The sequence below is a fragment of the Megalobrama amblycephala genome, linkage group LG2, assembly GCF_018812025.1.
Source record: "Megalobrama amblycephala isolate DHTTF-2021 linkage group LG2, ASM1881202v1, whole genome shotgun sequence".
Classification (NCBI taxonomy): Eukaryota; Metazoa; Chordata; class Actinopteri; order Cypriniformes; family Xenocyprididae; genus Megalobrama; species Megalobrama amblycephala.
This window is the reverse complement of record NC_063045.1, coordinates 26975051-26989643: the sequence shown is the minus strand read 5'-3', so window position 1 is coordinate 26989643 and position 14593 is coordinate 26975051. Positions and strand designations below refer to the sequence as shown.

General features: G+C 35.6%; 1 protein-coding gene across 1 annotated transcript in view; it reads left to right on the top strand.

Moving 5' to 3' along the window:
* Positions 1-14593, top strand: part of LOC125254249 (anosmin-1-like) — a 127003-nt gene that overhangs the window by 44766 nt on the left and 67644 nt on the right. The window lies entirely within an intron of this gene.

The window sequence follows — 14593 nt, the reverse complement described above, 5'->3', positions numbered from 1 at the left end:
GATCACTTATGACCATCCAATCAGTTCCAGGATAAAATCAGTCACATTACAGAAGTAAAATGTGTTGTGAACATGTTTAAAGACCAAGTTTGTTTTTTTTTCTAATTGGTCTGCCTCTTAGGAAATAATTATTTAAGGATATGATGGGGGTAATAAGCATTTACAGAACACCTCTCTTTCCACCTAGAGTACATTTGCAAGGATTTAAAGAGTTCTTTGGATTTGGACATAGACTAGGCCTGTTGGAAAATCATGCCTCTACCAACATTTTTGCAAAACTCCAAAAACATAAACACTAGTGGCAGTAAAACACCAACTTTTCATCCTTTTGTCATATTGTCAAATACAGATTATCAATTAATAGACTTATATTTTGTGGTTTTCTTGCGTATCACTATGATATGAGCTTAAAACACTTTTAACATAATTGATGAATTGTAAACTAATACATTTTGACATTTGCATCACATTAGTAGCTCCATATGTGTGGCTTTTCTGACATAGTAAACTTGCTCGATGGCTCACCTGGTACAGCACTGCACTAGTGATGTGAAAGCGCTCGATACGAGTCCCATTAAAAATGAGTCTTTAACTCGTTTAAAGAGATCAAAGACTTGTAGAAGCAAGATAAAATGGCACAGTTGTTTCAGCAAATGTGTTTTTACCTTGTGTTTGCTTTTGTTAACACTATCGGGTGTGTTCGGGGTTTATTGTAGCTGGTATGTTATTTTGAAACACGATATAGCTTTAACCTTTTAGCGCCACTCACTGGGTGTTTAATTTCCGAACTGCTACAACACGTATAACAACCAATTTAATGAACTGCTGCCAGATTCATGTTCATCTATTTCAAATTAAACTGAATGCCCTTTTAGTGGCACTCACTGAAATTTTCACTTAGAAAATGTCATGAAACATGGAAGAATGTGCAATATCGTGTTGCAAAATTGTTGATGAGCTTGGTTTGGGAATATTAGTGATGTTAACATTGACTCAGACATTGTCTAACTTATAGCCTTTTTAACCTTTTAAAATTATTTTACATCGCAAGGTTTTAAATGGGCTTTTAAATGGCACATGCTTCACTCAAACAGTGCCAGTGGTGTTTGCTTTTAGCTCTCAAACGCAGGGTTAGATCAGAGGAACTGAGACTCAAGCAGACCATGAAGACTACCAGAGACTGAGTTTTTTTAGAATAGTGATATGCGACCGTAATTGCCCTCTGATAAGCCAGTAAACATGGTTAGCTCATTAATGGTAATTGCCTAAATCCAGACATCTCTGGCTGCCGTCCGCTGATCACCAACAACTGCTCACCCTGAGGGCCTGAGCTTTAAAATCCCTGAATGAAAAAGAGCAAAAACATTCCTCTTGAAAGCTGTATTTCTCACACCAAGCGTTTAAGCCATCCTAATTGCTTTCAGATGGAAGTAATCCACCGTCAGCCTTTCCAATAACAGGTAAAGTAAATGTTGTGTTTCTTATGAAAATAAGCTGTTTCACATCCTCCTGGACTGAGCTGTGTCTCTAAAAGTGCACTTGAAATTAGCTCCTGTTTATTTGTTTAAAGCAGGCCAGAAAGACACTGTTTTTTTCTTTTTCTTGTAATGTCTTGATTGGATGTGAAGGACTTTATACATCTTAATTTTTTGTTTGTATATTTTAAGTGCATGATCAGTTGATCTGTTAAACTGAATGTCCCACAAATCCCCTCCTATACCTTACAAAAAATATGTTTAGTCAAGTGTGGTGCTGTTATATTATACTACTTCTTTTCTTTAAAAAATAAATAAATAAATAAATAATTAATGATTAAAAATTAATAAATAATAATAAATGCATACATTGTCTACTTTTTACTTATAGTTCTTAGAAATACTTAACAAAATTATACTTAATTAACTGATAATTATACATGAAAGTATAAGAATATTAGGACCTATACTTGTACTTAAAATATTAAATTATACCGTTTTTATTAAGTGTGTGTGTGTGTGTGTGTGTATATATATATATATATATATATATATATATATATATACACACACATACACACACACACACACACACACACACATACATACACACACACATACACACACACACACACACACACTACTGTTACACTTAAAATACACTTTTATAAACTAAAAAGTGGACCAATTTAGTCCCATGAAGTATTGAAATAGTTACAAGTATACATACTAGAACATTCATTTTTAGAATACTTACTACATGAAGTATACTTAAAGGGATTGTTCAACCAAAAATGAAAATGATCCCATGATTTACTCACCCTTAAGCCATCCTAGCTGTATATGACTATCTTCTTTCAGATTAACACAATTGGAGATATACTTTATAAAGTAAAATAACGAGCTTGCGGCGCGACAGCCACGTGCATTCGACGTACCTCCAAAAAATTAACTTCCACAATGATGTACACAATGACATGATGTTTTACACTACGCCATGACGTACTACACTATGTCCTACTACGCATAGTATGTCATATCATAGAACGTCATGGCATTGTGTACTACATCGTGGAAGTTAACTTTCTTTGGACATATGTCAAATGCGTATGGCTGTCGCACCGGAAGCTCGTTATTTTACTTTATAAAGTTTTAAATAAGGATATTTGTCTTACACAAACCCATTGATTAACTTCAGAAGGCCTTTATTAACCCCCTAGAGTTGTATGGATTAATTTTTTTATGGATGAATGCATTTTTTTTTTTTTTTTTTTTTGTCTTCAAAAATGTGACCACCCATTCACAACCATTATAAACCTTGGAGGACTAAGGATATGTTTAAATATATCTCCTATTGTGTTCGTCTGAAAGAAGATAGTCATATACACCTAGGATGGCTTGAGGGTGAGTAATGAAAAAAAGTAGTGTGAAGTCCGCACACTGAAAGTGTCTTCATCAACAGGTCTTCATCAGGCACAATACCCATGTGGAATACAATCAACTCTATATAGACAACAGGTGATCACCTTAATCAAACTTAATCAAAGAAACAAGTGACAAATAATTGAAATCATGTGACCACAAAAAAAAAAAAGAATTATAATATGCAAAAACAAAAAAAAAACCAAACAAAAACAAATCTTAAGGAATTTACTGAGGGGTTTGTTCATATATCATTCACCTGATTAATATAATATTTTGTTCCTAAAACATGGTGATTTTTTTTTCTTGACAGTATTTTCTGATTTATGGAGCAATAAAAAAAGAATTCAAAATCCCCTCTATAAAAACCTTTAAATCTAATATGTCAGCAAATTGAAACAAGAATTTTGAACCTTGCTTTATCCAATGTTCAGATTTGTGTTCTGAAAATGTATGAATATGTGTGCATTTTAATTAGAAAATGCATCATTTACATATTTAAATATAACATTTCAGAAAAATTGTAATAAAAAAAACGTATTAATATACTGTAATTAATTAACTGGGAAAGTATGGTTATATCTATTAGTTAATTTTTTTTTATCCTATTTACCTATGCTGACTTGCCTTAAATTTACTTAATAAAATGAACTTGAAGTAAACTTTTCTGTTTGAAAGGGATATGCTAAAATGCACAAGCTACAGCTGAACAGAAGCTGAAATGAGCTGAGGACAGTGTTAGAAGCTTGATCAGGGCATTACTCAGCACTTCAGTCCAGTCTCATCCATCAGGCCTGATCTTGGGTGAACGGCAAAGCTGTCAGATGTTTCATTGTGGCATTGCTGTTGTGCGAAGCAACATGAGCAGTTTACTACAGCTCTGGAACAGTATTAACCCCACTGAAGCCACTCTCTCTCTCTTGTCTGAAGTAAAGTTAAAAGCAGATAGAAGAAGCAGAATGGCTCACCCTAGTGCCCTGCTGGGCTTGACCCTGGATGGGCTCGGGCACAAGCTTTGGAACCTGATCAGCAGGTGAGCCAAACGCCTGGAGGGTCATCGGGGCAGCACATGAGGGTCACTCTGTGTGGCCAGCCCTCCTCTCTAGCTAAGCATGGTGTTCAGTCCCTGAGCCTTGTGCTGAAGTCATGAGGGCAGTGATGGCCACTGTTGACTCAGCAGGTTCCTGCTTCAAGGGTTGTATTTGTTTGGGATTTCGGGAGCTTGTTACATTTAATAGTTCCTGGAAGTTTTACAAAATAACTTATTCCAGCATTGTTTGGCAACTGGTGATATTGGAGATTTAAAATGAATCTCATTATGTATGTGAAAGCCAGTAATATTTTATTTTGATTCTCATGCTGATAAATCAGCCCAGTAGCGCCTAGTCTTATCACGATGCCCAAGCCTCAAAATACTAGTGCCACAGTATTCTTGTAAGGCAGTGGTTCTCAATCCCGTTCCTCACGCCTTGGTAGAGCTTGTTATTGCAGCTTGTAAGATGTAATATTGTAATATTCTGAGAGCTCCTACTTGTACAACGTGACCGCTGTTCTACCTGACCTCTACAGATTCATTTAGGCGTTGATAATGCTGCCATAGAAATGCAACATTCCCAGTCCAAGGATGTGAACAGCTCCGAATAGAACGTCATGTGTTGTCATTTCAGACTACAGTAATTATGACATGGCATGAACACAGCAAATGATTCAGCAGTGGGCACCATCTTCTGGCAAAACACGGGAATTCGTTTGACATGACCCTCACAGTGCATTATGGGTATTCTCTAGCCGTAGAGTGTATATCGGTTGTACACTCGTTATTGCAGTGCATTGTGGGATTGAATAAGTGCACTCGATAATGTCCACTATGGTTTCGGGCACCACTACAAATGGCTGTCCCCTCTAATAGTGCCCTATTTAAGGGTATGGGGGGCAATTTCGGACACAGCCATTCAAAATATTCACATTACAACTTACAATTACTTTTGTAAGAGTTGCCAAATCTGCATATCAAAACAGCCTGTTTGCCAATCAAAACTAGCAAAAAACTAGTCTAATTACCAATCGAAATTTCCCAAAACTAACCCAAATACCACAACTCAAAATATGCCACTCCCGTACCTAAAGTACATATTTTACAGTCACTGTTATGGATAAACACAGTTTCAACTTTGGAAATGACTGTATAGTATCATAAACCCAGTCAGTTATCATAAAAAAAAAAATTATCTTTACCTTAAGAAATGGTGAATAAAATCCTTCAGTGGGGAGGTACTTTATTTTTACTTAATAATTACAGTTTACAAGCTAAAATAAACATTTCAAGATATTCCTAATAAGTTAATTTACTAGCAATGATCCTGGGGCCGGATTTACAAAAATCTTAAGAAAGAAGTTAAGAAATTTCATAAGAAAGTTCCTAAATGCAATTCTTGAAAAATACGTAAGAACTTCTCAAATGTTTTCTTAAGAAAATTTGCTTCTTTAAAAGATGAAAAGAACTTTCTGTCTTTTTTAGCTGCCTGCAGATTATTGTAATTATCATAATATGCAAACACTGGCTTGACGGAAGTTTAACACTCTGCATTACATTTTTTAATTGTGTGTGTGTGTGTGTGTGTGTGTGTGTGTGTGTGTGTGTGTGTGTGTGTGTGTGTGTGTGTGTGTGTGTGTGAGAGAGAGAGAGAGAGAGAGAGAGAGAGAGTTCCTAAAGTGAACATGGCCTGTGTATTGGTGCTGCCAAAAATTATGTTGTAAGTATAAAATTTAAAATGAGCTCCGTATTTGACTCCGTATTTTATAGAGTTACTGAATTTCTAATTCAGCAAAAATTAATGTCACGCATTACCATGACCAGTGTTGGGGAAAGTTACTTTTAAAAGTAATGCATTACAATATTGCGTTACTCCCTAAAAAAGTAACTAATTACGTTACTTCGTTACTTTTTATGAAAAGTAATGCGTTACTTTACTTTTGCGTTACTTTTTCTCACCGGGGCTGGGCTTGCTTGTTTGTTTGTTTTTTAATAACAACAAAAAAGTTCTATTTTTGGCAAAAAAGGCCCTTTCACACCAAAAGTGAAATCAATAAGCCTCAGGCTGAAGGAAAAGCATATTTACACCTGTACAGTAGAGGGCGCAGCTCAAACAAACCTTTCAGATGTGCTGCCGTTCTGGATTTAAGAAGAATAGGATACAGGAGAAGGAAGTTCTAGTTCTTATTTCTAAATCTAATCTAAAGTATTTCTGCTTATTAGTATGGCTGAATTAGATATATTGAAGGTCAGCAGCAGAGACATTGGTTAATAATTGAGATTAAATACATAAGGTATATTTGTGTAATTTAATATAGTGAATTATTACAGGTTTGCAAAAATTCTGAGATTGCATTTCACTGTTTTTATTCATTTTGAGGAATACTGAATGTTTTTGTGCAAGTGAGATGAGTAAATGCATGTTCACATTTAGTCTAGAACTACAATAACCATCATGCTTACACAGCGCACACAATATCTCTGCACTTTATTTCTCACAACATGGGGACAACATGTCAGTCAATAAATGTGAAAAAGTAACTTGCGTTACTCATTTGAAAAAGTAACTTAGATATTTTGTTGTAAATTGAAAAAGTAATGCGTTACTTTACTAGTTACTTGAAAAAGTAATCTGATTACGTAACTCAAGTTACTTGTAATGCGTTACCCCCAACACTGACCATGACCAATCATTATTTACATTATCAATCATTGGTGTCACTTCGGACTAGTAATATGTATTAGGCCTATATATGTAACCTTTAAAATAGTTTGTCTGACAAACTGGAAGTTGGATTTTTTCATTAAATGTATTCCAGATATGTAGCTGGTATTGCACTGCAAGATGTGATTAAGGTATTATGATGGCTCTACTGTCTTTTTTTTTGTTGTTGTTTTTTTTTGTTTGTTTTTTTTTTCAGAAGCTTAAATACATCAATTTTGTAACATTTAACCCCAGTTCAAGCTGCTCCACGGTTAAAGTGCTCTACACATTCTCATATGAAAGCACCAAAAATCACAAAATCATGAAATCAACTGTGGTTTTCACCTAAAGCAATACATTTAGTTTCAAAACCACAAATAGTCTCAAAGCCAACATTACCGTTCCTAAAGTAAACCATGGTTGGTTAGCATTTACATATCTGAAATATGCTCTGTTACCTTTAACGGCACGTAAAATAGTTTATGATGACGGATTCATTTGAACCATATGAGAGAAAGCTGCTGTGTGTAGACAACTCCTCCTCGCTGCTGAGAGTTTCTGCAGGCTGATGAACTCCATGGCCTTGTGTCGTAGTTTCTCCACCCTTAGCAACATGTTTGCTGTGAGCATGTTGCGTGTGGCCCGCAGACACCTGAACTGCAATGGCAAGTCAATGGATTGCAGACATTTGGAACACCCAGGTTGTTCCTATAATGCACCAGTGCAGATTGTGTGCTGATTTTAACTGCAGCAAGCAACGGCTGTTTTCCAGTTCATTCGCTGCCCAGTGTGACACCTTAATGACCAACCAGTCCTATATTCGTCAAGGAGGCTGACGTTTCACTGTGAAGGCGTTCACACTTTTACTAGAGCACTTTCAGGATTCAGAAACACTCTTAGTCTGAATAAAAGATGTTTCTGCACATATGGTTTTTGTCATAGTGAGGTTGGAGCCCATGAGAATGTACATGTCAGGACACTAAATCAGAACATGCAGCCTTCCTCTTGAATCATGCTTAGGCAAAATGAGAATGTTGAAAGGTCAAGAAGGGACCTCTGGACAGCGTCGTTCAAAATCAAGTCCAAGATGATTTGTGTTTCGTAAGGGGGTGGTATGGACGTTTGTCATCAACTTCCATATGGATAAGCCATTTGAGTTATTCATGACAATGAGAAATGAATGGACTTCCACTCTTCCTTGTGCTACACTAGCTCTCCTAATGTTTCAGTTTTTCACGTCTGGCATTTGAAGGTTCATCGGAGGTGATACCGGGAACACAGTCTACCGTTCCATTTTCCTTTGGCCCCTTGCAGCGAGCACAGCTTTCTCCCATTTGTTGTCATCTTATTCTGCACAGCTTTCAAAAGGTCTTGGAGGGTTCTGCACTGGTTCTCAGAAAGATTTTCTGAATTTGTTCTACCATGTCAAACACCCCTTAAAGCTCCTCTGGTTTATGATGACATTCATACAAAATAATCGGTAAGACTTTATTTCGATGGTCCACTTTAGACATTCTACTAACTATAAGTAACTTTCTACTAACTATAAGTAACATGTCAACTAACTCTCAGTAGACTGTCTGCTTAATATCTGCTAACACTTTATTTTGATGCTCCTCAACAGACATTCTACTAACTATAACATGTCACATGTCAACTTATTCTACTAACCCGCACCCTAACCTCTGCTAACAGTCTATTACAATCTACTAATATTCTATGAGTTTGTTGACAAAGTAGTTGCAATGTTACTAATATGGTGGATGAATGTCTAAAGTGGACCATTGAAAAACAAATAATTATCTGATCAGAGAAGCATTTATTCAGTATCACTTTACAATAACGTTCCATTTGTTAACATTAGTAGAATATAGTTAACATGAACTATCAATGAAAAATATTTCTAAAGCATTTATAGTAACACTTTACAAACTATTGTTAACTATGAAACCTTACTGAAAAGTGTTACCACATAATCTTAGCCAATTATGTTCATTTCAACATTCACCAATACATCATTGGTGAATGTTGAATCTGTTAATATTATATAATAAGTCTGATCTAAAATGAACTAACAATGAACAGTTGTATTTTTATTAACTAGCAGTAACAAAGATTTATAGATGACATAACAAATGTATTGCTCATTGTTGAAAGTTAATGTATTAACTAATGGGACCTTACTGTAAAGTGTGATTTGGTTGGTAGTTTATGCACAATCGTTTAAGAAGTCACATGGTTGGCAACAGTCAAGTAAGATGGCTGTAACGCTCAAGAGTAAGTACTTGGCAAAAATGGTTCCTTGACTTTGGTTTTGGCACTCTTTATCATCCAATTATTTGACTGAATTATCGTTTGTGCAGAACATTTGAGCTCAATCTTAATTTTACAATGACCTCAGAAGTGCCTCAGGGTGCCTGTGTTCTGTTTTCTAATGCAGTTATTATTGAACGTTCAACATCATGTTTCTTATTGACTTATTTCAGTTTCTTGGCCCCATGTGGTCTCATTCATTTCCATCACACCTCATGCTTGTTTATCTCAATATTTGAGTCAATAAACTATCCAAAATACCTTTATTAGCTGTCACTTACATCTCATTCATTTCTTGTTTACTTTTACATGAACATTTATAACCGTTTATAACTGAGAATATCTGCTTCTGGATATCATTTTACCTGCAAATGAGCATCTCATACAAAACTCTGGATATCTTTGAAACATTTAATGTCACTAAAACTGAATCCAAAGACTAATTCTTCCTCACTAGATCAACTTAATTTCCAATCAGATTACAACTACTTTGTCATTTACCTCATGCCATTTTTGTTTGCATTTTGTTTGCATGTCTTGGTCATTATTTATTTAATAATTTTAGTCTTCCTTTCCTGTAAAAATATCCAAACATAAATAAAAAATTTTAAAGGCACGTTAACTATAACGATCAAGATATAGTTCTAAAAATCATTCTAAATGTAAAAGAAGAGTCCACACCACAACTACAATAATGGCACAGAGAAACGATATAGTTGGAATTACCTTCAGAAAGATTTTTTCCAGCAGATGAGCAATAAAAACATTGAAGGTCAGAATCCATCCTGCTTTAAAGAGCTTGAACATTTAAAGCGTCAGTCAACAAAGCTGCAGCACTTAGAATCAAGGCTGTAACCAAGTCTTGAGCATTGGGGGACCAAAGTTTGTTTTGCTTTTTTTTGTTGTTTGTTTTTTTGTTTTTTTTTGCTTGCGGGGTGGGTGTGGGGGGGGATGTTATTGTGTTATTGGACTTTTAATTATTTAATTCCTTTAAATAAAATGATTTAAGGGATTTAAGGAAATAAAGAAAAAGAAATAAGTACGGTAAAAGTTTCAGGTCTATTGTAGTTAAACTATTTGCAAATATTTTTTTTGATGTGTAAAATGTGCATCACTCTTATTCGTATGTCAAATATGTAAAAAATTGCTAAACGTTTCTTGTCTCATCACATTCAGTTATGATTTACATGAATCATGTAAATAATAGCATATTTTCAATTCAAAATGGTGAAATTTCATAAAAATGTTGAGTATCTCTAGATATTACCCACACTCCACACATGAGTGTCACTTTTCATCAGGCAAATACACTGATGAAAATGAAACTGTGAGGATGTTTTTCTTCTGTTCCCTGTGTAAACATAACTACAGGCCAGATAAATAAACTCACTGTACTGATGAGGTTCATGGCCAGTTCGCATTCTTAACCCTGATTGATTGGATCGTACATTACAAAGGATCCATTTGAAAGCGATTAACGCACCAGCTACTGAGAGGAAACTATTTCATAAGCAAGCATGATATTGATATCACCTCCACAACAGATGTTAGAAACTCGTTCACTCACTCACAGATGTTTGCAACCATGGGAAAAAGCAATTCAAGGGTTTTAAGAGCTTTTGAACTCGTGTCAACTTCAATCTGATGTTTCTGTAAAATCAGTCTGTTTTTATTTTGTCTTAATGTGATTATGCTGAGCATTTTTTCCTTGTTTCAAACGGCGATGTCTAACAACTTAAGTCATATGGACTCATAATGTTTTTATGGTGTTTTTTTTTTTCCTTTTTGATCTTGACACACTGAAAAAAAATTAAACTTTAGACCCACTTAAAGTGCCCCTATTATGCTCTTTTGAGTATTCCCTTTCATGTTGTGTGTAATATGTATGTAAAAGATCTGTGAAGTTTTAAAGAATCAAAGTACATAACAAATACATTTATTGTCTCCTAAAAGAAAGAATAGATTCTGAACTGCTGAAACGAGTCATCAGTAAATTCAGTCTCACGTCCTGTTACATATATACGTAACAATGTAACAAATTTGCATAATGCTTACTTTTTCTACTTTGACCCTCAAACACTGTAGCTGTAGCTGAGACTGGAAGAGTTTGGTTTGTTTTGTTCATGTCAAGAAGACTTTGTTTTCTGTGCTGCGAATCCACTTTGATGCACTTCCAAAGGATGAGACTCACATTGAAATTGATATGGTAAAACCCGGCGCTTTAAAAAAAAAATCTAATTTGTTACAGACATTTGTATATACACAAAATACACTTTATTTATTATAAAGATAATACTTAAATATCTGCAGACATAATTAACATGTTACTTAATGTAGGATTTTCTGGCATTTTACAATTTAATTTCACCATAAACAAAAGCTAAATTAGCTTATTTGACATTGTTCTATGGGTAATGTTATTTGTTTTAGACAAACTGAACGAAACAGGTTTAAACCAGAAACCACGATTTTCAGTTAGACAAATCGTAGTCCTAACTTTCAGAAAAGGGCAGCATGAACGTTCCACTAATCATCTGTTTTTGTGTCTCACAAATTCATTTTTTTGTTGTTGTTTTTTTTTTTTTTTTTTTGCATATCCGATTGAAATCCAATCAGATTTAGTTAGTGTGAACAGCCAAAAATCACATGAATTTACAACTCTGTTTCATGCTACATTTATATGTGATTTGAAATCCTTTTCAAATCGCATTTCTGGAAATCTGTTTATGTGACTTTCTTAAGCCATGTTAAACATAAACGTTAGACGTTGTTATAGGAAACATGCTGAATGTCCCTGCAGAAACAGAAAGTGCCAGACAAGTAGAAAACGACAATATAAAGGAGACATGTTTTAAAACTGGCGGAGACGACAGTGGAACTATACCTTCCTCCTACATTTCTGCCGTTGCCTTGTAAGATGCAATAGTCCAGCATGGCAGCTACACATTGTCATGTTGTAAATAAGAAAACATCTGTATTGCAAACCTCTCCATGTTACGGCTATTGTTGTTGTTTTCCTAGTTTGTCACCTTGATTAGTTCCCTTTGTGTGTGTGTGTTTGTGTGAAGGCGGATGTATTATATAATTACTATCACTAACAGCAGACTGAAGACCACGTGCTCTTATATGCAGAAAATGAGGTCAGGTAGCAGGAATGGATTTGATTGGACAGGAGCCTTCTTGACTGCTTCATTTATCTGGTAACTATGTCATCTTTTTTTATGATGAGGCATGGGCTTTTATCTTCACGAAGAAGTTTTTCATACTGCCTTTCAGCCACGAGCCACGACGTCTCACCCTTTTTTTCTGCCAGCCCTGTATGTCATCAGTCTTTTCTTTTAAGGGGAGAGCCAGTAAAGTAGCAGGATAGCTGGACAATAAAACTCTTCACAGGTTCGGAGGCTGCCACCATTTACAGTAGACACCTCTGTATGGACACCTGTCCAAGCATTTCTCATATTTTCAGCCCAATATTCCTTTTAAACCATGCAATTGCTTTTAAGCAGAGCAATGTTTGGAAAATGCTCAAGATTTATTGAACCAGAGCTAAGCTGATTGTGTAACTTGAGTCCATTTGTATGTCCTGTGATTTTCAGTATGGAACTAAGGGGCCATTTACACGACACCATTTTCAACTAAAAACAGAAAACTCTTTATGCATTTTGGCCATTCATTTACATGACAACAGCCTTTGGGGGCCTGAAAATGCAAAGGAAGAACTTTTCCTTTTTTGTACATTGTTGTTGTATAAACATTTCTATAGTTCACACAAAAAATCAAATTCTGTCAGCTTTTACTCACCCTCATGTTTTCCAAACCAGTAATACCTTCTAACATTTGATTTGAGAAACACAAAAGGAATGTTAGGCAGAATATTCATGCTGCATTTCTTCATATTGCACTTTTTTAGATTTGATAATGAATTCCACAGTATAAAAATGGCAAATTACTTTTGTTAAATGTCCTGTTTCCTTAATGTCCCATCATAAATCTTTGATTTGTCAATAATTAACCTGTAAAGAGGGCCTATCTACTTCTAAATAATTTACAAACTTTGATCTTCAGTTTCAGTCAGTTTCTATCAGCTCATATTCAAATCAGTATGAAAAACATGTTTAAGTCAGCATGAAATGGATTTTTCTTAAGAATGTTTTTGATTTTATTGTGAATGATTCATCTACTGTATGCATATGTTTAATGTTTTAGTGACCTTAATTTTTTGTATAACCTCGACGTGAAACGACAGACTTCTCTCTGTTGACATATGCCGGACTGGCACTCTGCATAAACTTTTTTTTTGCATAAACCTTTCTTATTCTCACATTCAGATCTGCCTCAATCCAATCAAAAACCCATAATTGGAACCAAGTCCCACCCTCCATTTTCCATTTTACTGGGATGTACGTCACAGTACGGAAAAAAGGATCTGTTGATACTTCTGTTGGATCACAACTTTAAACATATTGGGCCCTATTTTAACGATCTAAACGCAAAGTGTAAAGCGCACGGCGCAGGTGCACTCAGGGCGTGTCCAAATCCACTTTTTCTATTTTAACGACGGAAAAACGGTCCGTGCGCGGGGGCGCATTTTTAAAATGGGTTGTCCCTATTCTCTTAATGAGTAATGGCCGTAACATTCAATAAACCAATCAGAGTGTCATCTCCCATTCCCTTTAAGAGCAAGATGCGCTCTCGCCATGGCGGATTGCTATTTACATGGCGTACACGCGATGAGTCAGTTAATATATGTAACCAGGTTGAAAAGTTGTGTCAAACACAAAACTGTTTTTACCCCCCCTGGTTTAAATGTACTGCATACACAGTATGTTTTCATGCTTTTCTCATCTGTTGCCATAATGTGATGCTGGCCCTTTAAGAAACACGGCTGTGTGAGTGTCGTGAAGTGCCGCGAGAGCTACAAATGAGCAGCACGAGTTATATTAGTGCAGGGTGAATGTTCCGCCTAAAATAGATGTTCGTCATCATTAAAATCACAAAATACCGAGAAATATGCACAGGCAGTGAATTATATACTCGTTCTCAGTGTGATGTGAGTTCGGATGGCTGTGTAGTTTTGCATATCGACAACTATTGCTGACGAACTGTTCAGTGTGGGGGAGCTAACTGTTTCTCAAGATATTTCAAGCAGGGGAGAAAAGTGCTCCATAGGCCCTTTGTGTTTCCGGTGCGAGTGTAAAGTATCCAAAGGGAAATCGAGTCAGCAACTGGCCCTGTTAATGTGCTCAAGTGGTGATGAGTTCATGAAAGGCTACTACCGTTGTCTTTGTTAGCAAATATTGTGGTGGAAAAGAAGTGCACTCATTTTTGATGTGAAGATCAAACTTTATTTTTTCCTACTGGCTGTAATCACATTTATATTTTTCTGTCACTATTTTCCAAAGTTTTCATACTTAATGCTGCACTGCTCCAAGTGCAGTCTGGAATAAAAGACCCCATTTAAATTTTTCATCCTGTGTCCGGCGTCACAAATCCATATCCCGGGCCACATATATATGTGTGTGTATTGGCACGATTGTTCAATTAATTAGCCAATTTCGTTCATCATTATAAGTAGTAATAGGCTGAATTGAAAATAGGTAGCCTAATTCTAATACACGCAATGACTATTCATCATTACATTTTTAT